At 39.2% G+C, this 27,958-nt stretch overlaps 1 pseudogene across 1 annotated transcript in view; it reads right to left on the bottom strand.

The window, feature by feature from the left end:
* LOC309964916 (non-histone chromosomal protein HMG-14-like) overlaps positions 1–27,364 on the bottom strand; it is an 87,077-nt pseudogene extending 59,713 nt beyond the window's left edge. The window contains exon 1 of the transcript in view: positions 27,295–27,364. The product of the transcript in view is annotated as a non-histone chromosomal protein HMG-14-like (transcript). The remainder of the gene's footprint in view (positions 1–27,294) is intronic.
* Positions 27,365–27,958: the final 594 nt, after the last annotated feature.

The following is a 27,958-nucleotide window of genomic DNA, read 5'->3' as shown; positions in this document are numbered from 1 at the left end:
AAACTGTCAAGTCAGTGCAGTGAGTCAGGATTTGGTTTATACCTGTGCAGCTCAAGGGCCTATTTAATTGATCTTGCCAGACCAAAGGAATAGGCTTCTCTAGGAAGAATTGGGTCTAATCTTCAGCAAGACAGACAACTTCTGGCAAGTCTCAACTGAAATGTTTCAGCTTCTACCCATAATACCTTTAAAAAATCTTAATTCACATTTTTTGATATATACCCATGAAGATACTGAGACTTCAGGAGATGTGTCTGCAAATGATATCACCAAGAGAGTGAAAAGACAACCCACAAAATGAGAGAAAATACTTGTAAATGATATATCTGATAAAGGACTTCTATCTAGAACATACCAAGGAGTCTTGCAACTCAATGATAAAAAGATAAATAACCCAATTTAAAAATGGACAAAAGGTCTGACCAGACTTATTCCAATGAAGAGAGCCAAATGGCCAATAAGCACATGCAAATATGCTCAGTGTCATTAGTGATCATGGGAAATTCAAATAATAGCCAGAGTGAAATACCATTTCAAACCCACTAGGATGGCTATAATCAAAAATGCAAATAATAACAAATATCAGTGAGGATGTGGAAGAATTGGTACTCTCATATACTGCTGGTGGAAATATCAAATGGTGCAGCCACTTTAGAAAACAGTTTGGCAGCTCCTCAAGATGTTAAACATAGAGTTACCATATGATCCAATAATTCTACTCTTAACTATTTACCCAAGAGAAATGAGAACATATGCCACACAAAAACATGTGCAAGAATATTCATAGAAGCATTTATCATAAGAACCAAAAAGTGGAAACAATCCAAATGCCTATCAGCTAAGGAATGGATAAATAAAATGAGATACATCCAAATTACAGAAAGAAGAACAAAAGCCCCCTAAGTTAGCAGAAGGAAGGAAATCGTACAGATCAGATCAGAAATAAATGAAAAAGAAATGAAGGAAATGATAGCAAAAATCAATAAAACTAAAATCTTGTTCTTTGAGAAGATAGACAAAACAGATAAACCACTAGCCAGACTCATCAAGAAAAAAAAGAAGACTCAAATCAATAGAATTAGAAATGAAAAAGGAGAAGTAACAACTGACACTGCAGAAATACAAAGGACCATGAGAGATTACTACAAGCAACTATATGCCAATAAAATGGACAACCTGGAAGAAATGGACAAATTCTTAGAAATGCAAAACATTCCGAGACTGAACCAGGAAGAAATAGAAAATATGAACCGACCAATCACAAGCACTGAAATTGAACTGTGATTAAAAATCTTCCAACAAACAAAAACCCAGGACCAGATGGCTTCACAGGCAAATTCTATCAAATATTTAGAGAAGAGCTAACACCTATCCTTCTCAAACTCTTCCAAAATATAGCAGAGGGGGGAACACTCCCAAACTCATTCTACAAGGCCAAAATCACCCTGATAACAAATTCAGACAAAGATGTCACAAAGAAAGAAAACTACAGGTCAATATCACTGATGAATATAGATGCAAAAATCCACAACAAAATGCTAGCAAACAGAATCCAACAGCACATTAAAAGGATCATATACCATGCAAGTGGGGTGTATCCCAGGAATGCAAGGATTCTTCAACATACACAAATCAATCGATGTGATAAACCATATTAACAAATTGAACGAGAAACACCATTTGATCATCTCAATAGATGCAGAGAAAGCTTTCAACAAAATTCAACACCAATTTATAATAAAAACTCTCCAGAAAGTAGGCATAGAGGGAACTTACCTCAACATAATAAAGGCCATATATGACAAACCTACAGCCAGCATCGTCCTCAGTGGTGAAAAACTGAAACCATTTCCACTAAAATCAGGAACAAGTCAAGGTTGCCCACTCTCACTACTTTTATTCTACATAGTTTTGGAAGTTTTAGCCACAGCAATCAGAGAAGAAAAAGAAATAAAAGGAATCTAAATTGGAAAAGAGAAGTAAAACTGTCACTGTTTACAGATGACATGATACTATACATAGAGAATCCTAAAGATGCTACCAGAAAACTACTAGAGCTAATCAATGAGTTTGGTAAAGTAGCAGGATACAAAATTAATTCACAGAAATCTCTTGCATTCCTATACACTAATGATGAAAAATCTGAAAGTGAAATTAATAAAACACTCATATTTACCATTGCAACAAAAAGAATAAAATATCTAGGAATAAACCTACCTAAGGAGACAAAAGACCTCTATGCAGAAAATTATAAGACACTGATGAAAGAAATTAAAGATGATACAAACAGATGGAGAGCTATACCATATTCTTGGATTTGAAGTATCAACATTGTGAAAATGACTCTACTACCCAAATCAATCTACAGATGCAATGCAATCCCTATCAAACTACCAATGGCATTTTTTTATAAAACTAGAACAAACAATTTCACAATTTGTACAGAAACACAAAACACCCTGAATAGCCAAAGCAACATTGAGAAAGAAAAACAGAGTTGGAGGAATCAGGCTCCCTGACTTCAAACTATACTACAAAGCTACAGAAAGGAAGACAGTATGGTAGTGGCACATAAACAGAAATATAGATCAATGGAACAGGATAGAAAGCCCAGAGGTAAACCCATGCACATATGGTCACCTTATCTTTGATAAAGGAGGCAAGAATATACAGTGGATGAAAGATAGCCTCTTCAATAAGTGGTGCTGGGAAAACTGGAGAGCTACATGAAAAAGAATGAAATTAGAACACTCCCTAACACCATACACAGAAATAAACTCCAAATGGATTAAAGACCTAAATGTAAGGCCAGACAGTATAAAACTCTTAGAGGAAAACATAGGCAGAACACTTTATGACATAAATCACAGCAAGATCCTTTTTGACCCACCTCCTAGAGAAATGGAAATAAAACCAAAAATAAACAAATGGGACCTAATGAAACTTAAAAGCTTTAGCACAGTGAAGGAAACCATAAACAAGACCAAAAGACAACCCTCAGAATGGGAGAAAATATTTGCAAATGAAGCAACTGACAAAGGATTAATCTCCAAAGTTTACAAGCAGCTCATGCAGCTCAATATAAAAAAAACCAAAAGCACAATCCAAAAATGGGCAGAAGACCTAAATAGACATTTCTCCAAAGAAGATATACAGATTGCCAACAAACACATGAAAGAATGCTCAACATCATTAATCATTAGAGAAATGCAAATCAAAACTACAATGAGATATCATCTCTCACTGGTCAGAATGCCCATCATCAAAATATCTACAAACAATAAATGCTGGAGAGGGTTTGGAGAAAAGGGAACCCTCTTGCACTGTTGATGGGAATGTAAATTGATACAGACACTATGAATAACAGTGTGGTGCTTCTTTAAAAAACTAAAAATAGAACTACCATACGAGCCAGCAATCCCATTACTGGGCATATACCCTGAGAAAACCATAATGCAAAAAGAGTCATGTACCACAGTGTTCATTGCAGCTCTATATACAATAGCCAGGATATGGAAGCAACCTAAGTGTCCATCAACAGATGATGGATAAAGAAGATGTGGCACATATATACAATGAAATATTACTCAGCCATAAAAAGAAATGAAACTGAGTTATTTGTAATGAGGTGGATGGACCTAGAGTCTGTCATACAGAGTGAAGTAAGTCAGAAAGAGAAAAACAAATACCATATGCTAACACATATCTCTGGTATATATATAAAAAAAAATGGTCATGAAGAACCTAGGGGCAAGATGGGAATAAAGATGCAGACTTACTGGAGAATGGACTTTAGGACATGGGGAGAGGGAATGGTAAGCTGAGACAAAGTGAGTGAGTGGCATGGACATATATACACTACCAAATGTAAACTAGATAGCTAGTGGGAAGCAGCCTCATAGCACAGGGAGATTAGCTCAGTGCTTTGTGACCACCTAGAGGGGTGGGATAGGGAGGGTGGGAGGGAGGGAGATGCAAGAGGGAAGAGATATGGGGATATATGTATATATATAGCTGATTCACTTTGTTATAAAGCAGAAACTCACACACCATTGTAAAGCAACTATACTCTAATAAAGATGTTAAAAAAAATGAAATACATCCATACAATGGAATATTATTCAGCAATAAAAAGGAATGAAATACTGACACATAGTACAACATGGTTGAACCTTGAAAACAGTATGCTAAGTGAAAGAAGCCACTCACAAAAGACCACTTATTATATGATTCCATTTATATGAGATATCTAGGATAGGCAAATCCATAGGGACAGAAAGATTGGTAGTTGTTTAGGACTTCGGGAAGGTGTGTGTGGAAGAAAAGGGAGTGAATGCTAATGGGTCAGGATTTCTCTTGGGGGTGATATTCATACAACTCTCGCGAATATGGTTATATCATTGAATAGTACACTTAAAATGAATGAATTGCATGGCATGCGAATTATATCTCAAAGAGTTGTTTAAAAAATATAATTTTAATCGTAGAGAATGTGACATGTGAGCAATTCAAAGCCACAGAGTACTTAGTGGCATAACCAGGTTGGCTCCTCCCAGTCCCCACTGTAGATCAATAGTGAGATCTGTAGTAAAATTGGTATAGATAGGGATATGGATATAGCTACAAAAGTAAACACAGGCTTTTAAAATGTTTTAAATTATTATTACCTTCTATACTGAAATAGTTTGACTCACAAAAAGTTTCAGGAATAGTACCATATACTCTTCTCCCAGCTTCTTCCAATGATAATATCTCATAAAACCATATATGTTATAGAAACAGGTTTTTAAATCATCTCCTAGTATTCTTCTCCTGTTCTTTGTGACACATTTCTTTGTGTTTGAGAGTCTTCCATCTGTTTTTTCCCTGCCTCCAAGTTTGCCAAAACCTCCTTCACCATCAATACCACAGACTAAACAAATACTGCTTGAAATTCCTGAGTTTGTCTCCAATGCCCATAAAACGTAAGTATTGCCATTGTATGCCCAGCCTCCTTCAAAATGTCCCTCAGGAAGGTACAGCCCTGTGGCCAGATGCACCACAGGCTGCAGAGCACAGCCTCAGGCTGAGGGGCCCAAGCGGGAGAGGGTCTCCTGAGCTCATAACTGACATCTGAGCTGTGCTCACCAGCCTTCAGAAGTAGGAGGCAAGAGAGCAAGTGTGAATGAGGGTGTGAAAAGCTGCACTTGAACATTCATCCCAAGGGTGGGAAGTGAGAAATGAGGCTGATGAAATTTCAAGTGAGGAAAGAGTAAGTCAATAGCAATGGATGGGTTATGGCAGCCAAAGTAGATCTTGGGAGCAAACAGGGACAGAATGCAACCCTCAAATGGCTGAATGCAAACGTGAGAAAAATGAAAAAATACTGGCTCGGTGCCAAAGGTAACATCCAACCAATTTCTAACTGCAAGGTAAATTCATAAAATATAAGGAAGCATTGAGTCAGTCAAGTTGATTTGAATAGAATACAGAATATGAGTGGCATCCTCAGAAAGACTTTTCAGAGTTCTCTTGCAAGCTCCCCTGGCACCACTGCTCTGCCATCATCTCTTAGATGCTTTTTAAGTTCAGCTAGAATTCTGGCAACATCGGGTAGTGGCTAAACCAGGCCTTAAATCCCCATCTATTCCAGCTGTATTATCTTGAGCTAGTTACTTTCCTGCTGTGAAATGGCTGCTCACCTATAAAACGGGAATACTAGCAATAATAGCACCTACCTCACAAAATGGTTGGTAAGGATATATGAGAATAAGCATGAAGAGCACTCAGCATAACACTGGCTGGAAAATGTGCCAATAAATAGTGGCTGTAATTAACATAAGCACTGCTTTTCAGCGAAGAACCAAATCCATGCATGGCCTTGGAAGATCTCAGTCCCTCCAGCTGAGGATGCACAATATTCCCCTTGAGCCCATCCTGATTGTTCTCCCACTTTGTCATTGAGACAGGAGAAGTGAGTTAAAGCTTTGAAGTTTTCACCTCTCCACTGGTCTGTTCTCATCCATTTCTGGACAATAAGGGCAGTTAAAATGCCTTTGAAGACATTGCAAGTATAATCTCAACTACAGCCTAAATGAGGGCTGCTGGGAACCAGAAAGAACAGAGACCCCTTCCCTTTACCACCCCCAGCCCAACCCCCTTGGAAGCAGTCACTGGGAAAGGGCTGGAACTGTTTAAATAGAAAGCTGCAGAGATGGCACTTAAAGTGGCCACAGGAGATAGAGTCAAACCACTATCAGAAGTGCAGAGATTTCAACTTCAGAGAATGCAAAGAGCAAGGGGCTTGACTTTTAGTTATGTGGTTCCATATCCTTATCTGCTATTGCCTCATTTCTGTGTTCTCTTTACAAACAAGCAAACAAACTTTCCAAATTCATTTATATGAAATATCCAGAAGAGATTAATCCATAGAGATATAAGTAGATTGGTGTTTGCTCCAGGGATCAGGGAGAGTGGAGAATAGGGAAAATCCACTTAATGGGTATGGGGTTTTATTCTGAGGTGATGGAAGTATTTTTGGAAGTAGCTAGAGGTGGTGTTTGCACAATATTGTGAATGTATGAAGTGCCATTGAATTTTCTCTCTAAAACAGTTAATTTTATATAAATTTCACCTCAATAAATTACTTTTAAAAAAAACCTTCTTGAAAAGAGTTGTTTCTACTCTAATTGTTCATCTCTCAATTTCTCTGAACCTCACACAAATTGGGCTTTCACCTCCATCACTCTACCCAAACTGCTATTGTTATGGTCATCATGACCTCCAGGATACTAAATAGCATGGTCACTTGTAGATACACGTAGCTGCAAGGAAAGCTGTAAAGTGTGGTCTTTATTCCAGGCAGCCACATCTCAACTAAAATCAGCCTTTTTATTACTAAAAGAGAAGGGGGAAATTAATAATAAGGAATAACTAGCAGTCTCTGGCAGTCTCCTTAAGGGTAAACCATTTGAACACTGGAAATGAAATGTGTAGCCTCCAAATTTGGGGAGGGTGGTTTTAAAAGAAAAACATTAGATCAGTTCAGTAGAAGATAGAAAAGAAAAAGAAAAATTTTGATAAACAAAGAACAGAAAGAGAGAGGAAATAAAAACATAACCATTAAAACAGAAATTCTTTCATGTAATTGGTGCATTTCATCTAAGTTATCAAATTTGTGGACAAAGAGTTGTTCATAACTTCCCTTTTACTATCATTTTAATGTCCATGGGATCAATAATAATGGCCCTTATTTCATTTCTGATATTAGTGATTTGTGTCTTTTTTCTTAGTTAGTCTGGCTAGAAGTTTATCAATTTTATTGATCTTTTTCAAAGAAATAGCTTTGGGTTTATTGACTTTATTATGTTCTTGGTTTCCATTTTATTGCTTTCTGTTCTGGTTTTTATTATTTCTTTTCTTCTGCATACTTTGCATTTAATTTCTTCTTTTTCTAGTTTCCTAAAATGGAAGCTTAGGTTATTGCTTTTAGGTCTTTCTTCTTTTCTAACATATATATTCAATACTATAAATTTCCCTCTAAGTACTGTTTTTGCTGCATCCTGCAAATTTTGAAAAGTTGTATTTTCATCTAATTCAAAATATTTTTTTAACTTCTCTGAGACTTCTTTCTTTGACCCATGTATTATTTAGATGTGTGCTGTTTAATCTCTAGTATTTTGGATTTTGCCAGCTTTCTTTCTGTTATTGATTTCTAATTTAATTTCACTGTGGTCTGAGAGCATACTTTGTGATTTCTATTCTTTTAAGTTTGTTAAGGCGTATTCTTATGGCTCAAATTTTGGTCTGTCTTGGTGAATGTTCCATGTGAATTTAAGAAGGAGGTGTATTCTGCTGTTGTTGAATTTAGTAATCTATAAATGTCAACTAGATCCAGTTGATTGATGATGCTATTTATTTCAACTATATCCTTATTGATTTTATGACTTCTGTATCTGTCATTTACTGACAGAAGGATACTGATGTCTCCAACTATACATTTGTCTATTTATCTTTGCAGTTCTCTTAGTTTTTACCTCAAGCACGTTGATGTTTTATTCGTGCACACGCATTAAGGATTATTATGTCTCCTTGGAAATTTACCCTTTTGTCATTATGTAATGCCCTTCTTAACCCCTTGATGACTGTCCTTGTTCTGAAGTCTGCTGTAAGACAGAGGTTTCTATATTAGATACAAAATCAAAATAAAGTTCTTTACTGTTTACAAAAGAATCTACTAAAGAAAATTTTACACAGAAAGTTTGAAAACAACATGTTGGTAAAAACAAACAAACAAAACTAACCAAAAATATTTGGTGTGGTGATCAGGAAAAATAGAATTTAAAAAGTAAAGTAGAGTATTAAAGTAGAATTTAATAGAATTAACAAAATTAACAACTTTAATTCACAAAATATAATTTAATCTAAGAGGGACACTATACAATAATAAACATGATGTAACAAATATATGTGTATGTACCTATCAACTTAACCTTAAAATACATAAAGCAAAAATTAACCTAATTACAAAAAGAAATTAATAAATCTACAACACACTATTTTAGAAAGAGCAAGCAGACAAGAAAATTGTAAGAATGAATAAATTTGAACAATATAATTAACATATTTAACCTGATGGATATATAGAGAGAGGACCCTGTACTTTAAATAAAGAATATGTTTTTATTTTTCAAAAAGACATGAATCAATTACCAAAAAAAGGCTACATATTGGTAATTGTTTTTTTCTGCTCAAAGCATATTAGACTTTAGAATACTGATTCTGTGATTACACAATATCTACTTTTGAATAGGACCAGGGTAGGTCAAATTCAAACATCCAAGGCTGCTCATATAGGTCATTTGAAGGGAACACAGACTCATAAATGAAGCCTCACAAAGTAAGTATCAACGTTTACCAAAGAATCAATATCATTTAGAACATTTTCCCTGATACTGCAATTAAACAAGAAGCATTAAAAATGTTTTTAAGTAAAACATTCCATAAAGAGAAAAGAAAATCACACAGCTTTTCTCACCATTGTCAGGAAATTAGTCTTCAAGTCACTGTCATCCACAAGAAGAGTGATTTTAACAATTTAAATATTTATTCCTAAGTCATAATCATATAACTCCATATTCTTACCCAGTTTAAAACTTTTCCCCTTCTCTGGCTACAGCAGGCTTCACCCAGGAAATTACTAGAGGAGAAGGGGATAGCTGATTTTTTTCTCCTTCTGCATCTTGCTCTCCACTATCTCTGCCTCCCTCTCAGGTTGCCTCTGAGCCTGTAGAGTTGGGGGTTGGATGGAAGGGATACAGGAGGAGGAGAGATAAGGAGCAGGAAACCTCTCACCTGCACAGACCTAACCTGGAGATGGTACTCTGGGCATGGCAGATGTCTTGCTAGCTACTCCTCTCTTAGGGCAATTTGAGGCTTCCTCAGAGACAATCCAAATGGGATCCTTGGGTTGCAACTGCCAGTCTGATCCAGGCACAGATTCACTCCAGTCCTTATGCTCCCCAGTTCTAACAGGGCTATTTCAATGTACTTGCGTTCTTTCCTTGGGGCACCCTCTTTGTGGCTTAAGAAGAAACAGAGCAGAATCACTCCCCTTCTCCACTCCCAGAGGTGGGGTAGGGACAGGGGAGTGAAATACACAGCTCTCTGCCATCTCTCTACACAGACTTCTTCTATTGCCTTATCCTCTAACTTGATCTCTCTAAATGATGATGGGCTAAGGGTACCCGAATGAGTTTTGTGCCACTCTCTTTGAAAGTCTTGCATAGGTGGTCTAAACACTGTTTTGGGATCTGGGGTAGTTGGCCTATTGTTCTGGGCCTTTGAAGCCAGAAAGAGGGCATTTTAACAATCTGTGACATGACCAACATTGTTATTAAGCAATGGGACAAATACATCTAGAAGGGTATCTATGCCTTGATGAGTCTCCACTTCTAGAAACATACATTGTACATCTGCACAGTATTCCCACTTTAACCCCAAGGCATCAGTGTTGCGATGCCAGGAAGCTGTGGCAGCAGGGAAGGGAGATCATCTGGAGGCAAGAGAAGATCCAGTCAAATTTTCCTCAAATTTTGAACAATTGGTTAGCATTGTGAATTTACAAACTGCTTTCTTCTTTTGTTTCATTTCATACTCATGGTGACCACTCTGAGTCTGTGTTATTATCCCAATTTCTTTTTACAGAGTAGTATACGGAAACTCAGAAAACCGAATTCTTGTTTAAGGTTATGCAGCTGGTTTACAGCACAGAGGAACTTGAACTCCTGCCTTCTCTTTAGGACACCATACCCTAGACTGTCTGCATGTGAGGCCCACAGTTTTACCTTCTTCTTACCAGCAAGTTGAGATGAAGTAGATTTTCAAAAGACAACATTTCAAAAAAGAGGAGGCTGGGGCTTCCCTGGTGGCGCAGTGGTTGAGAGTCCACCTGCCAATGCAGCGGACACGGGTTCGTGTCCTGGTCCAGGAAGATCCCACATCCGCGGCTAGGCTCATGAGCCATAACCGCTGAGCCTGCGTGTCCAGAGCCTGTGCTCCTCAGTGGGAGAGGCCACAACAGGGAGAGGTCTGCATACTGCAAAAAAAAAAAAAAAAGGAGGCTGAATAATCCTGCTAGAAACCACCATCATTCAAATTAAGAAGTCCCACTAAGTAATTACATTAATTACATATATATTTGGAACTGTATATTACAGAATATCTTAGATATATGGTTTTCTAGGAACATGTTTGTCATGTTTGGTGTTCTAGCTCCAAGGTTGGAGATAAGTCTCAGAAAATATTGGTCTAATAAAGAAGGAACACTAACTAAAGGCTCCAGATGGACAGTACTCCGAGTTGGATTGGACAAAGGTTTTGAATAAGTTTGTGATTTATCACATGTTAATTTTCAAAGCAAATTAAAATATTTCCTTGAATTTTGTGGCCCCCAAATCTTGTGACTGCTTATGGTAGTGTCCCTGCCAGCTACAGCAATTTGGAAGAAATAAATGACCTCTCAAAAGAGTGAGCGAGAGAGTTCAGGATGGTATCAACAGTGTGGGATGAGACTACTTGGCTCCCAGATGTGTCTCTAGTAAATGAATTTTCTCAGAGGACCCATCAACACAATGTATAAGACAGACTTCAGGACTGTCACTACTAGCCTATTCAGCATGGATCTGTAACAAGCAGGACCCTACAGGGCCTTCCCGGGACAGACTCCTCCTCCATATCCTCTGCTGTAGCTCCTCTCTAAAGTACATAGATAATAGTATTTTATGCATATTTCGTGAGTTTTTCAGATGCTAAAAACCACCACCAAATGGAAGAAATTAACTACTTGATGATCATGAGCACATAGTTCCCAGATCTTCTGGCACCTAAGGATCGATCACCATTAACCAGACAATTGTGCATGAGCTGATCACATATCCTGGGATGCCCCTCCCTCACCTGACCGTTGAAAATGCTTCACTGAAAACCTTCAAGGAGTTCAGGGTTTTTTCTGAGTGTGAGCCACCCATTCTCCTTGAATGACCCTGCAATAAACCTTTCTCTACTCCAAACGTCAATGTTTTGGCACTGTTTGGCCTCACTGTGGGTTGGGCACATGAACTTGTATTTGGTAACAGATCCTTTATTGGTTGTCACACCCCAGTTCAGGAGAGCAACAAGCAGGGATCGTTAGCTGAAACGACAGCAGTTCTAACTACTTTATCATGATTGCACTACTTGTGTTTTATTAGTAAAAAGCCTATTTTTATATCTAATTTAATTCCAATTAGAAGAAGGGAATTAATTATATGACTATATGTGAGACACTTTGTTTTTCAGTTTTAGCTGCCTGGAAGCAGAATCATTTTTAAAACACCTCCAAGTAAAAATAAATTAAGGAGTAGTTTGATCACACAGATATTCAGGGAGCTGATTCAAGCCCAAGACACATAAGCTGGAAAAAATGGACTAAACTGCTTGGGAAAGGGAGTTTCAAGTGCTCAGCATCACAGAAACAGCACTGAGATTGAGCAACTGGGGCTAAACCAAGGTCCAGGAGCCTTTCTCTCTGGTCTTTAGTTGTCCCATCCACAAAATGGAGCCAGCATACAAATCTAAAAGCACAGAAGTCCATCAACTATTTCATAAGGTCTATTCAAAAGGTTACATTTATGGTTACAAGATACCTGTCCATGAAATCCCCTGCAGTGAATTGAGGGAGAGAAAAGGAAAGGTATCTGGGTCTTGTAAGAGGTAGAGGCATAGTGGGGTGTAGCTCCTGGGGAGAGCTGCCTGGGTATAAATACTAGCACAGCTACTCACTGGACACGTGACATGATCGGGGAGATCATTACCCTCCTCTGTGCCTCAGCTGTGTCATCTCTAAAACCCCATAGGGTGGTTGTCAAGATCAGACAAGTTTGCATTATAAAGTGTTAGAATAGAATGTGGTAAGTACTAAGTACTCAGCAGGTATTATCTATATGTATTCTTCTTTTTCATACAAGCAGAGGTACATAGACTTAACTTGAGGAAACATTCAAGGTGGGGCAGAAGGAAGGATCAGGCAAACAGTGTTATCTAGATTATGAAAGGGAATTCTGATTATATCTGAGTAGTATTTAGATGAGCAATCATGGGTATTTGATGCTCTGCGATGTACAGACACTGTACTGGGCACCTCATGGTCTTCGATGTTCTCAACAGTCCTTCAAGGTGGATAGTAAGATATTACTACTCTGCTCATTTGCAGATGAGGAAAGTGAAGTTCGAGTAAGTTGTCCAAATCTATACGGTGACAGAACCCCGGTTCAAACCCAAGCCCATCTAAGCTTCAGAGACCTGAGGTTATTGTTTCAGAGTAAACTGCGGCTCTCCTCTGCATGGCTGGGCTGGGCGGGCACTCTGCTGAGTGCTTTCCTTTATACAATGTTTCCAGATCTCTCGGTCCACAGAATGAGGACAACACCACCTCTACTTCTTTCCTCAGACAGCTGAGCCAAGCCTTCTACTTTATGCTACACAGTGCGCACCAACAACAGGGAGGTGGGACGCATCTGAAATTTTTCAGAGTAGGAGTTGAGATGACATTGCTGACAACACTCGGATATATTTATTTTCAGCCATGCCAACTGGCACTGTGGCACCTCGTTGTGAATAATGAGCCTCATTCAAGTTGGAAGGATAACTCATCACCTGTCAGGGCTAACTAATGAGCCTTGCTGACTGCAGCCTGAAGCACTTGGAGATGGTCCAGGGACCCTCTCTCATTAGTGCCAGGGGGAGTCCCACCCTCCCCTCCCAGTATGAGCACGTCTCAGAGCTTAGAGTCCCCAGTGCCACTTCCAACCAGCACCCTGCCCGCAGTGAGAAGGCAATGCAAGGAGAGATGCACACATAGCCTAATCACCCTAACTAATGGCCTGTCACAGCACGAGAGACTGTGAAATCTTTACCTAGGGGTGGGTTCCCAGGCTTGCATATTTATTTTTAATTATGACATCTCATAAAGTTACAAGAAGTTGGAATTTGCCTTGCGGTGACATTCAGGAATCCCAAATCCTGTAGTATTTTGTTTATTTTGGGTGAGTCTTCTTATTAGGCATGCTCCCCAGCCGGGCCGACCATTTGTGGTCATCACACATCTCATGTTTGCTTGGCTGCAGCAAGAAGAAGTCTGTTGCAATCACTGGTCATTTGTATCTGTTCAGAAGATTTATAGGGAGAGGACATTATAGCAGAAAGCAAGTTTCTAAGATGAGGCTGCAGGGCTCAGCTCTGCAATCAACCTGCTTGCAAATTTGTGTGGTCCCTTTACTTCTCTGGTCCTCATTTTTCAAATGTGGTTTTTTAAATTATGGCTAAATTAGGTGATCTCTAAGGATTTTGAGATAATCAAATCTATCCTCCGACTCTAGAAACAACCACACCTGAGCCTTGCCAAGGGGAAACTATTCTGTTTAAAATTCCTACAGAGAGAAATGTTTCCTAGCCTCTCCCTTCCTGGCCTTCTGTCCATAGACACTCCTGGAGTTGACAAGCTTTCTCATAAGCGAGGTGCTTTCTTGAACATTCTCTTCATGGCAACCTTTCTATATCATTAACTGTGGTTTTCATAAAACTTGAGCCTATTTATTATCAGAAACCTGTCCCTCTCTTTCTCTCCTGTTAGAGCTGTTGGGACTATGAAATCAGGTAATCAGGGGCAGAGGAACTGCCCCCTCCCTGCAGAGTTACCTGACCCTTGCAGATAGAAGAAAAAAGTGAGGGAGACACATTTCTCCATCTCTCCTCCCAGGCTAAGCCCCACTTGTGCTGTTGGGGACATCATTAAAAAGTAAACAAGATCAAAGAATTTGAAGGCATATAGACAAAGTTCAGTTCTCAGCCTTGTACTTGTGAGATATTGGGTGAATTTTCTCTCTAAGCTCTGTATCCTTACCAATGGAATAAAGATAAAAATACCTGCCTTGCAAGGTTGTTTGAAGAATAACTATGAAAAACACAAATAAAGGGCTTACAACCACTCAGACAATTCTAAGAACTATCAGAACTGAAATCTAAGTCCCCTGATTACCAACCATGTCCTCTTTCCCCATCTGAAGATGGGGTCGACCCTTCCTTTCTAATCAGGGTCCCCCTGTCTTCACTTCCTACTCAGAGGTGGTGCTATCCAGACTCAGACAGACATGCCCATTCAAGGATTCCAAGCCAGATTTTGAACTGCATTGATACCCAATCATTAACATAGACAGGAAGTTCTGTGGCAGGCAGCTTGTCAGTAGTGTGAAAACCCAGAAAGACCCTGGAAACGGAAGATTGTGGTGTGCTCTGGGGAGTGGAAAGGGAAGCACTCTTATTTCTGATGTTGGCACAAAGACCCGCAGGGGCCATCCTGCTCTGGGGGAAATGGAGCATCATCTGGAGACCAGTCAACACTCATTTGCCTCCTCCAGTCTCTAAACCATGGAAACCTGCAGCCCTCGTTTCACTTGGCCCACACAGTGGTTTTGAAAAATCATATTAGTTGCCAAGATTTAAAAATTCATAGAGTACACATCAAAATTCGGGTTTACAGTTTCTTTTCCTTTTTTTTTAATCTGAATATTTCTGCATAGCAGCAATTGCCCAGGGTGGAGTAGATGCAGGCCCTCTAGGCTAGAAGCTCTCTCCCTAGCCTCTACCCTTCCCTGTAGTTATAACTCATCTTCTTAATGTGACACTCAATGACTCTTCCAGGGACCTGAGTTGGAACCTGATTCATTTAACAAATCTTGTGCCAGGTACTGTACTGGACACCAGATGTACAAAACAGACTAGTGAGATACACAAACAATGACAATGGAACCCAGGAGCTCTAACAGACATAGACAAAGAACTATGGGAATCCAGAGGTGGGAAAGACTAATTACCTAACAATAATATCAGCTATCATCTACTGAGTGCTTACTATATGCCAAGCATTTTGCCTGATTGAGGAATCAGGAATGGCTTTGCAGGAAGGTTTCCCTTCCAAAATAAGAAAATTGTCAGCTAGAGAAAGGTATTTCAGACAAAATTGAATATTCAAAGGATTGTGAACAAGCCTAGCAGGTTCAGTGAACAAAGGAAAACAGCATAGGATAAGAGAAGGGGCTACAAACTTAGTCTGGGACTAGAGGGAACCTGAACTCTATGTTACAACCAGTGAGAAGGCATCCAAATTTTAACCAGCTCCTCTATGGCCCTTCCTGAGGGCAGGCTTAGATAGAGGTAATGGATCAAGGATCCTGAAAAGGAGAAGGGGCAGAGGGATGGAGCCACTACTCTGTCTGGACCTTTGGGAAAGAATGCTGGTGTAAATAGCCTAGTCTTGTCCCCACCACCCCTCACCCAACTCTCCTATAGAATATGTTCAGGGAATTCTAAGTTCCATGTATATTAGTCCAAGTCCAAAATGATAAGGAAAGTGAAGCTGGTGCCAAACATACTGACAGTGCATTTGAAACCCAGTGTGATTCATCTCCCTCTCTCTTGAGTTGATCATACTCCTCCCCCGTCAGAACAGATGTTTGAGTCTTTGTAAATGTCTATGAACATACATCTCTCCACTCAAAACCATGCTTAAAATACCTTTCATAAATATATGCTTTCATCACTGCTCCTTCTAGCATTTTCTCTATTTTCTGTTAAATCCCTCTTTGTGAATCACTTTTTCTTTGGCAACACTCATTCACACTAATATGCAAAGGGGTCACAGGGCAGGTCTGGGGCCACTTTGCCATGCAGATTATTTAGGAGAAGCAACACGAGAGCCCTTTGGGAAATTCTCGCATGTAACTAAATCAGAAAGTAATATCCTGTTTTGTCTGCACTCTGCACTAGTCCTCATGTGTCCTGTAGAGGAATCCCGGAGTTTCTCCCTGCTGGCTGAAAGATAAACAAACCGCTGGCCCCCAGCCCTACCCTCGAGCTGTCCTAGGGAATTACACTGAAAACAAAGTGTCATCAAACTGAACCAAAAAGATGGAAACAAAACCTTAAAGATCTCAGTAGCTGCTAACTTCACTTCTTGGAGCAGAAATTTTGATTTTTGCATTTTGGAAAGACAAGCATTTATATCAAGAGTATTTGACTCTCAAACTTTTCATTTAAGAGGATCCCCTTTTTAGCTTCCAATACTTTCAAGAACTCTCCAGAACACTCACTGTCAATATCAGGCAGTTGAGAATAATAGTAATTCCATAAAAGTATTTAGAGGAATTTTAATTCTATTAATTATAACAGTATATTTATCTGACCATTGAAAATGACAATATATATACATATAAAGCATCTCTCTTCTGTTCAGTCTGAGGTGTTGCCAACAATTTCTTGGAAAGCATTTTGATCATGGAGGCCTTTGCAAGAATTTTCTTTCCCACACTCCATCCCCAACAGGAGTCCTCCACTCACAGATTGAAAATCACCGTGACTCAGAAGAAACAGCAAGGGTGTAGTGTTTTGTGTTTCTTTTAGGTTTGTTTTTTGTTTTGTCAAAGAACAGAATTCACTGTGATATCTGTAGAAAACTATTGAGATTTGGTGAAAGTCCTGTCACATTGTGCTCTCTGTCTGCCTTCCTCCTGTTTGACATATTTCCTCAAAGTGTAGGAAACTTTGAATGTCTCTTTTATCATTTATTTTATCATTGGGTAATCTTGTTTTAAGGTCTGTGGCTCCATACTTAGTATCTAGTACTGTAGTTTCTCCTTTGGGATTTCAGGAAGGACCAGAGTTATCTGGACTTAACACAAGAAGAAATATAGTAATGAGGCTTGAAAGAGAATCTTAGGTCAACAAGATCCCAAAGTTCTGTAAAGAACTTAGCAATAAACCACATTCATTATTTTACCACATACTGATGCACACCATGTGCCAGGTAATGGGAGGCAAAAATTTAAAACTCTGGCCTCAAGGGAGTGAAAGAAATAAGGTGGGGGTGTTTTTGAGCTTATTTCAGAGCTGCGAGGCACAGAAACCTAAATAAGATAAACTCCGTGAGAGGCACAGATGAAGTGTCATAGGAGTTCAGAGACAGGAAAATGGTCCTCCATCTAGGTGAGATCTGGGTAGGCTTACAAAAGAAGCAGTATTTGAGTTGAGCCTCAAAAGACAGGGAGATTTGGATATTCTTTAAATCCCATGCTGGCTATAACGTTTGTGCTTTGGGTCCAGAAATTAGAATTTTGGGGAAATAGCCACTTTGCTTTCACTTAATCAGGGAAGGTTTTTCAACAGAGGATATGTGAAGGAATCTTTGAAAGAAGGTAAAAGGCACACTCCTCTTACCAGACAAGACAGTTTACAAGCCTCCTGACTGTGGGTGCTGGTCACAAAAATTCAGGTTCCAGTCAATCTGAGTGAATGACTTTTCCTCTTACATGTAGAACTGTGTCCCTCTCAAATTCATATGTTGAAGCCCTAACCCTCAGTACCTTAGAATGTGACTGTATTCAGAGACCTAGTCTTTCAAGATGTAATTAAGGTAAAATGAGGTCATATCAGTAGGCCCCAATCAAGTCTGACTGGTGTCCTTATAAGAAGAGGAGATTAGGATACAGACCACGTGAAGACATAGTAGAGAAGATGTAACAGAGAAGAACAAACCTGACTCCATATTGGATCTATTCCTTTAGCTCTAACATTTGTGATCTGTTTCCTGTGCTTAGTCATACTGGTTCTAAACCTTTTGTAAAAGAATGTTGCCTATAGCCTGAAATATACAGGATAGCCCATTCTCAAGGCTCTGACCTTTAAAGGTGTAACACTTTTCCATTCAAATAGAGATAAAAAGTTGCAGAACAGAGAATAATATTTGTCTTGTTGGAGGTTTACAGGAACATTGTGACCTGACCTATGTGGACAGCTGCAAGAACAAAGGATTCCAGCATCAAGAAGTTTTCAACAACTAGCCATACACCCCTTTCAGTATAAAAGAAGGCTGAATATTAACTCAGGTAAGCTGGTTATTTGGGACTCTAGTTCACCATCTTTGGGGTCTGCTGGTCTTCCAAATAAAGTCACTACTCCTTGCCCCAACAACTGTATTGGCCTTTCGTGTGGTGAGCAGTACAAGCTTGGACTCGTAACAAAGAAGGTCATCTACAACCAAGGAAAGAGGCATCAGAAGAAATTAACCCTGTGAAACCTTGATATTGGACTTCTAGTCTCCAGACCTGTAAGGAAATACATTTTTCTTTTTTAAGTCACCCAGTCTGTGATATTTCATTATGGCAGCCTTAGGAAACTTAATCATTCACTGTAATAGTTTACTGATCTTAGACTCATAATGCCTCCTAGATTAGCATTTTTACTATACATCCTTATGCAAAAACCATCAATATTTTATACCTAATCACCTCCCTGGGCTTCATCTTTTACAGTCCTTCCCTACTTCCCACCCCAGCAGCCCTCCCTACTTTCCCACTTCACGTTTCACTCTCCACACTCACAAGAAGATTCATTACCTTATGTCTGTTTCTATACCTTCTCCTTTGCCTAGAATGTTCTTATGCTCTCTTATTTATTTTAGGAGTTCCTTGTAATTCTTCAAACCTCAGATCAGAAGCACAACCTCTGAGCAGGCTTCCCTGGCCTTCTCTATCCAATACTTAGATCATGTCCTCCTCTATATTCTGAAAATAATTATGTTATTGAACTTACAGTGATATTTCACTTTCCTAAACACTGACTTCTTTTATAGACTATGTCTGGTTCATCTCTGTAGCACCTAGCATCATGATTCCAGCACCTAGCACAGATCCTAGCACACAGCAAGTACTCAATAAGTGCTTATTGAATTGAACAAATAATTGAATAGGTTATCATCAAATAAATTCACATTTTAACAAGCATTTTCTCCATAGCAAACTCTGATGTGAGACAACACAAAAATACATCTTTTTGCTTGCCATTACATTGATATAGCATTTAACTGCTTGTCAAATACTTTTATGATTATCAAGTATATATGTTAGGAACTAAAAGTGACCTTAGATCCTGGAGCAAGTATCTTCATTTGTAAAGGAAGAAAATTAAACAAAGTGAAGAAATTTATCCAAAGTCACATGGCTAGTCAAGTAGAAGACACAGAACTAAAGCACACACTGACATCTAACCCAGTGATCTTCCACTTATCCAAGTTCTAGTCATTGTTTCAGGACTAGAGCAAGTCCCAGATCCTTCATGGAGCCTCTTCTGATTGCGGCAATCCATGCCAACACCTCACTTCTCTAGAGTTATGTTTGGCCCAACTTTTCTTGGCTCTTACTCTTGCTTTTACACTGATTGCTCCATGACTCATTTTTCAGAACAGGTCCTAAGTCAGGGAGACATAGATCCAAATCCAGCTCTTCATCCTCCAACACACACACATACACACTCACACACAGAGAGGTAGACAGACACGCATGCACACATACTTGCATACTGACAAAAAATAAACTGGGGTGGGGGCTTCCAAGGGAAGGGAGATTTCTGGGACACTTGAAGGCAGGATGACATCTCTAGGGCTACAGTAGAAGAGGTTCAATATGGGGCAGAAGGAGCCTTAGCTCAGGATGTGGCAGGTGAGCCCTTTAGTGGACCTTCTTCATAGTCAGAACTTCTGAAGGGTCACAGATATGAGAAAATATGGACTGTTTAGATCTTGTGAACACTAGGGAAAGCCAGTCACCTCAGGGTATTTAACAATCTCACCCATTTCCCTAAATTCTAGGTGTGCCAAGATAGGCAGAAGGTAGAGAAGCCCTGCTTTGTCATCCCTGCCCCATCTCTGACTGTTCCACCCAGATTGCCTAGTGCTGGCTTGTGGTATGGACAGAATATTCCATGAGCTACCTGCAGTTTGTTGTGACCAACAGAGCCCTGGCAACTTGAGGTCACCCTGTGACAGTCATGAGTGCCCTGGGGCCTACTTATAGCCATGAAACTTTACCTTAGGAAATGCTATACGGTGTTCTGGAGTCATTGCCTGAAAGTATGAGTGCAGATTTTGGTGGGTGTTGCCTGGGAGAAGGTTTTCTGGGCAACTAAACATAAAGTGAACTTTATTGGGAAAAAGAACTTGGCATTTTATTTTCTGTCCTAGATTAGGAAAAGTTAAAATTTCTGATAAATTCATATCTTTCTGACAAGAAAGACTGAAAGACTGGCATTGTCTTTGGTGGAGGTTATCCTTGAGACCAAGCTGTCAGAATATTTAGCCTAGAAGCAAATAGAAAACTAAATAGGTCACACTCTTGGAGGCTAAATAGACTTGCTAGAAAAAGAACTGAGGGAAGTGAAATCTAACATTTGAAATTTTGAAAACTATTTCTGTTTGCCAAGAACTCTATTTACTGTACTTATGGGAAAAAAAATGTAAAAGTAGCTTGAAGTTTACATAGATAAATTGTCATTGATTTTAAATAAAAAAATATTAATTCTGTCCTTTTGCCCTTAACAATACCTGGAGTGGAGGGCAAGGATGAAGCATATATATCTTTCATGTAGGCACTAGGTCTTCAAAAACTATCTATTAAATGAAAAAATTAATGGATTGTTGAATTTTGTTAAGTTGATTTTGTTTTTATAATCTCCCTCTAATTTCATGTGTATCAGAAATTTTCTAATTTAGTAGGTCAACTATTCTGAACTACAGCGTTTAGCATTTCCCTGGTAGATTCATCAGCAAGACCAATCTCTTCACTCTGGGTTTCCCAGTCTTAAACTGTTGCTGAGTGTGTTTAGTGGTTGACACTACTAATTTGTTTTAGGACTGCTGGGTATAAATCCCATGGTGGTAACTATAAGAGCTAGCATTTAATGAATGCTAGTACCAGACACTGTGTGCCAGACACTATGCTAACCACCTTACATGTATTATTTTACTTTATCCTTCATAAGTTCTAGAAGATAGGTGCTCTTATATTCTCCTTCTTAATCTTAAGAGACAACGTGTTAAATTACTGGCTAGCAAGTGAATAAACCAAATAAACCATTGAGTTTCTCTCTCTCTCTCTCTGCTTCTCTCTCTGTCTCTGTCTCTGTCTCTCTGACTCCAAAGCTTAAGCTCCTGTTCATTGTGCTAAACCCACCCCAGTAACAGGAAAAAATATAGGTTCACAGGACACAATGTCCTGTGCATATGAAGTATATGCTGTATAGACCCACCCTCCAAAGACCAATACTTTCAGTATAATTATTTAATAGCAAGTATGGCCTATGGCCAAGCCATTTATACTTCTTAGTCTGAGCTCCATTCTGATTCATGGTCCATGTTCATTTATTAGGATGAATGTAATCCTACCCCATAAACCTGAGTTATACGTTAACTCAGATACTAAAGGTTCTTCAGTAATGGTCACCAGTTTGTCTAACCCTAAGAACTATATCTTCTAAAAGAATTACCAAACCCCATTGCCAAGGATATATGCTAGTCTAAAGCCATTATTGATTAATTCTGAAAAATATTCAAGAAATTTGAACAAAGGTTCTGCAGAAAAACAATGAATCAATGTTGTCTCTCTGAAGGGCATCATAAATTTTAATGTGGTGAGTTTCAATATTACATTCTTGCTTGATCCCATACCAAATAAGAAGTTCCAGATGAATTTCCAGGTGTCATCTAAGGAAAGCCTTAAGAAAACTTTCTATAATGTTTTTTCCCCCTCAGCATTATAAGTAGACAACGTTGATTAAACTTAACTGCTATCATATAGCATTGCTTTCATCATTGATTAATTATTTCTCTGGATGTGATAAATTCTAGAATTTAGACAGAGAATTAGTTAATTTTGCATAGAGAAGTGAGAAATCATAGGTGACGTCAGGTGTTTTCCGTTTTCTCCAACCAATTTTTCTTTGCTAAGAGCCAACTACTAGCAATCAAGAAGTCTACAACTTCCTATCCTGTCACTTTCCTTAATGAAATTAATTCTGGTCTAGAAGCTGATGGATAATAAAATGTCTTAAGCAGGCCATTTAAAAAAAGAGATGGAAAAAAAGGAACTGGAATCTTAGCAAAGCAGAACAATGTGATAATTGACTGGCACAAAACAACAGGAATTGAATATTGGAGTGCAACGCTTTGGAAATCCACAGAAGCCTCAGCTCTTCTGAAAGGGTTAAGACTGAATCTTATAGATCAAATTAATCTTTCTAGAAATCCTTGAGTGTGAGAGTTACGATCAATGTTAAAGAGCCTAAAATTAGCACTGTCATTGCTGCCTAGATTAATTCTTTCTTAAATGCATTGTTGTATAATATCCAGGAAACTGCCTGTCCAGACAGTATCCACATGCAGCTGTAGCCTGAGGCTGGATTTCTGGGTACAATTATTTGCCCTCTTTCTCAATACTGGTGGGAGGCAGGACCTGAAATGAAACAGAGGCTGCCCAGTGGTGCAGAGCCCAAGGAGGTGAGCCCATCATGAAGGCATTGGAGAAATAGGCAAACGGATGCCCTGATGGAAGGCTGATTACCCCAGTCTGTTTCATGTAGGATGCTAGAAGATCTCAACTGTCTTTCTATTTCTCTCCTTCCTTGCTGAATCCTTTTATCTAACTATCACTGTCCATCTCCTAGGGAAAAAAAAAAAGACATCATGTACAAAATTAAGAAACATGAGGAAAATTATAAACATTCTAGAAATTTTATAAATTTCCTTTTTTAAAATTCTCAACTTCCATCTTGAAAGTATGCTCAGTAACCTTTTTCATACCATTTTAAATGCTAGTACAGGTACAGTTATTAAGCACACAGCTATTAGGAGACAATTCTCCGGAATCTGTGGCATGTCTGAACACCTTGCAGGCAGAAACATTGACTATCCTTTCTTTCAGACTATATTTTAAAGGGTATGTGTACAGCAAACAGCCTTGGAAAAATGTCTCCCTCCAGAGAAAAGAGCAAAACATGCTTACTGCTCATTAAGAAAGATACTGTTCATTTAAAAATATACATTTTTGTACCTATGTATGGTGAAAAATATTAACTAGATTTATTTGATGGTCATTTTGCAATATATACAAATACCTAATAATTATGTTGTACACCTGAAACTAACATGATGTTTATGTCAATTATACCTCAAAAAAAAATCCTCTAGGAGGTTAGTTGAGAAAAACTCTTCAGAAGAACCGTTAGAGCTCCACGTGACCCCAGTGGAGTGAGGGCATGAAAGAGTCATAACACAAGGAGAGGGGGCTTTTTTCTGAGCCTGCATTTTGCAATTTTTTGTAATTCACATGCTGTATCTTTAAAGCACTTATATTATTGAAAAGAAAAAAAAACAGATATGGCCCCTTAGCTCCAGGTTCCTCCCCTGTAATGAAACCTACTGCATGCACAGGTGGCCGTTTGGTCCCATCTGCATCATTCTCATGGAACTTGAGCAGGGAACTGATGCAAATATGCAGATGCTCAGGCCACAGGCTGTGTCTTCTCTAACCCAGGAGTTCCATGTCTTCTACCAGCATCCCTGAAACTGGCAGGCTAACTTGTTAGGGTAAAATCTCAGACCTTTCACAATTCTTGGCAACAGCACAGTGGCTGGTATACAGAGGTTGCTGAGTAAATGTTGGTTTCCTCACATAGGTCGCCCTCCTGCCAGCAGCAGCAGGGTCTGTTGTTTCTAGGGCCCACATCCTAGGTGTCCTCTCAGTGTGGTCCGTTTCTCTCCTCCCTGCTCCGCAGGCTGGTCCTTTGGGTTCTTCTAGTTAAGGAAGGCTTCTGCTTCTTTGATCCCTCAAGTTTCCTCCACTCTGCAGGATCCTTGCCCTCCTGTAAGTTCTCAGGCTTCACATGTTAGATGTCCTACCATTATGTTTAGTACTATCCATTTCTGATCCTGAAGAATCTTTCTTCTGGTCTTCAGCTTCTCAGCCCTCCATGTGGCCTGTTCCTCAGCCCCCAGCTCCAGGGGGAACATTTCATTTAGCTGTTCCACCAGAACCCTTCTGTGCCATGATATCAGCCTCCCTGCCTGAGACACAGAGGCGGTTCTCCCCAGGCGACAGTTTGCATTAAACACTGTCCCCTCCATCCCTTCTTTCTTTGTCCTTTGTATTATTTGTTTACTAGTATGTCTTTCGCATTAGCCTGTAAGCAATTTGGAGAGCAGGATATCGTAATTCTTTTTAAATACCCCTTACAAACAATAGACAGTCACTAATTAAAATTAATTTTAATTTTACATAGAGAGACAGTGCAGGCATATGAAGTCATTAATACTTGTTACCTTCACAAAGAAAAGAGGAGAGCCAATTTGTCACAGAGGCCATTCCTCTCCCTCATCTGTCCCTCCTTGCCATCACTGTTGCTGTTTTTAAACACCCTATTGCATAAGCTACTTTGGTAACAGAAAAGATGGCTTCATAACTGAGGTGCTATTCTGAAGACAACCCAGAAGCAAGAGTGGAGTCAGCAAATGAAGGGGCCTTGGAGACCTGAGTGACATGGGAAGAAGTACATCAGTCACTTTGGAGAAGGTGTTGATCAGGATCATCCAGGAATGTCCAGTGAAGAGTTTTAAAACATAACATGTGTGGGTGTGCGGACAGCAGGGCAAAATTTGAATGGGGAAGGCTCTAGGGCCATGTTAAGTTTCTATAGGACATGGTTAAGAGGGATGGAGTGACTTCAGGGAAAAGAATGCCTTCTTTAATCTCGCTCTTAGAAAGTGTCTCTAGGGTATTGCCCTTGAAGAAGGCAGAAAAATGAGCCTGGAGCTGAAGGATCTCTTAGTAAACTCAAGTGCCCCCCACTCTGCCCCCACCCTCCCCCCACTCTTTGCCTTTAGAACGCAAAGATTGCCAGGCCCACTGGGTCTAAAACTGCGGCTCTGCACTTTCTGAGAGTTTCAGTCTGCAGGAGAGAAGAAATAAGGCCTCGGGAGAACAGCTGGTCCTTTCATTTCACCCCTTTCTGCATGCTGGAGATGAAGACACGGGGCGTGCACAGCATCTTCATTTTATTTTCTGATATGCCTGGCACAAATGCCAAAGACAGCTACAAGTAATTGCTCTCCAAGCTCCAGTGAATTAGAACATCTTCATATAAGTCATGCATAGCCTGGAATTTTTTGTAAAGTAGAGAAAGATGACTTTATGTGGTGGTTGCTAGGCAGCCAGGCTCTCAGGGAGCTCAAACACTCATGAAGCTTTGCAGAATCTCAGCAGGAAGCCACTGCCCTCTTTAAAAAGCTCTCCTTATGCAACCCTTGCAATCTTCTACTGCATCCAGAAATGTAAGCTTCTCTTGTTTGTTTGTTTTTAACTACCCACCATTCCCACACCCCATTAACCAGTGATAAACCAGGAGAAGATTTGTGTTACCAAATTTCCTGCCTCACTGAGGGCTTGAGGCCGCCTAATCTTCAGGCAGAGCCTCGGTGAAAGTACTACAAGAAATGACATTTTAAAGCTTTTCATTTATTGCTTTCCATCTACATGGAGAAATTTTGGAAAATAAAGAGAAATATTAGGCAATTAATAAAAAAATATAATTCCATGACTCAAAACAATGGTAACTATGATGATATTTATTTCTATAGAGATATATAACAAAATTGGGATCACTGCATACTCAGGATTTAACGCAATGCCTAAAAAATAGTAGACATTTACACTTAATAAAGAATTTTAATGAGTGGATGAGCATATTCCATTTTATATCCAGTTTTTCAATGAATATTTCATATGAGTATTTTCACGTTGTTAAAAATGTTTTAATGTTTGATTACTATTTCATCACATATATGTATTATTAAATCATTTGTCTATTTTTATCTAGTCTACCATTATTAAGGATTTAATTCTTTCCTAATTTTTAGCTAGTTTAAACAATGCTGTTGGGAAATGCTTTTACATAATGCTTTGCTCATTTTTCAGATTTCTTTAAGATAGATTCCTAAAAGCAGAGTTATTTAACCAAAAGTTATGAATTCCATTAAATTTCTTAATAGTTATTATCAAAGTGCTTTCACAAACATTGGTAATAATTTACATTTCCATAGTAGGTTATGGCAATATCTGTCACACTGCATCTTAATTAATATAGTGTATTGTCATTTTTGTTGACATTTTATTTTTTTAAGTATAATTTGTTGTTGGAAATTAATATCTTATTTTGTTCTTATATATATATATTTACATTTAGTGGTCATTTACATTTATTCTTTTGTGAATTAATGGCTTTTGCTGATTTTTTTTCCTATGCAGGAGAGGACTACACAAAGGCATGGACACCAGGAAGCAGGGGTCCTGGGTCCACCTTCAAGTCTGTCTGTCACAACCAGCTCAAAATGACTTTGAGACTTTAGTCTCACCTGGCTCAAGGGCATAAAAGTACTGAAATTTTAAAAGCCCAGAAGGAGGATTTCTTTTTAGAGAGTTGTCAAGACGCTTTGTTCTCCCCATCCCACCACCCCTGTGGAGGGATGGGGACAGAAAAAGTTTTCTCACTTTTAACCAAGTGAGAGTGAGGGTTCCATGAACACCACTCAGAGTGTTTAACCCTGTCCCCTGAAATTTGGGGCACAGATTATGAGAAGCTGAGCCTACAAGCTGCCTGAGGAGACAGAAGAGAGGGGAACACCCTCAGCTTGACCACACTACCCCCTATTGGGAGGGACAGTGAATCTCACCAATCAGATGGGACCACTGGAAGATGTCCTGACTCCTGCCAAAGATGCGCACTTGGAGAGGTGGTGCAGCCAGTGGAAGGTGGTGGGGGTGGTGGCCAGATGCCTGGGAGCTGATGGAAGAATTAGAAGTGGTTCATAGAGGAAAACCACAGTGCATGTTAAGAACTTACCATCTGAGAGCCCCCTGAAAGGAACAATCAGCAGTAGAGACAAAGAATCAGCACATCTAGATGGCGTCATGATGGGTAATCGTCCCTGCGCCAGCCAGCAAGACATTTTCGGTCCCTCATCTCTCCTCCATCTCTCTCTTCACCACTGGAAGAGCCAGAGCCTGCAGTAAATCAAAGAGCAGATGAGCAGTATCCTTAACAGTCATGAATCCTATGGCCAAGAAGATATAATTTTAAATGAAATTTAGAGTTTTAACCTAGACTGGACATTATAATCACTGAAATGAGACTGTTCTTATCATTCAAGTAACTGGAAACTTACAAAAATCTCCCATGTTTTCATCTGATGAGAAAGAAATAGTCCACAAAGCCAGGGGTCAAGGGTCAACAGTGAGGAAGAACAAGGTTATTTTCTACCTATACCTTATCAAGTTGAACTCAGTCAAATATCTGGCAGAAGAAGGACCCCAGTTATTTCTCTCCTCTTTTTTTTTTTAAAAAAAGCTCTTAGCTGTTCTAATCTGTTTCTTTTTCTAGACTAACTTTAAATTTCTTATAAAATTACTAATTAGGATTTTTATTGGAATAGTCCTGGACCTTCAATTTGGAGAGAATTTACTTTTCTCCAATATACATGTTACCATCTAGAATATGGTGCCTCTCC

The sequence above is a fragment of the Leucopleurus acutus genome (assembly GCF_964270905.1).
Source record: "Leucopleurus acutus genome assembly, chromosome: 8".
Taxonomy (NCBI): domain Eukaryota; kingdom Metazoa; phylum Chordata; class Mammalia; order Artiodactyla; family Delphinidae; genus Leucopleurus; species Leucopleurus acutus.
Note: the sequence above shows the minus strand (reverse complement) of the source record. Positions and strands in the feature narration are given on the sequence as shown.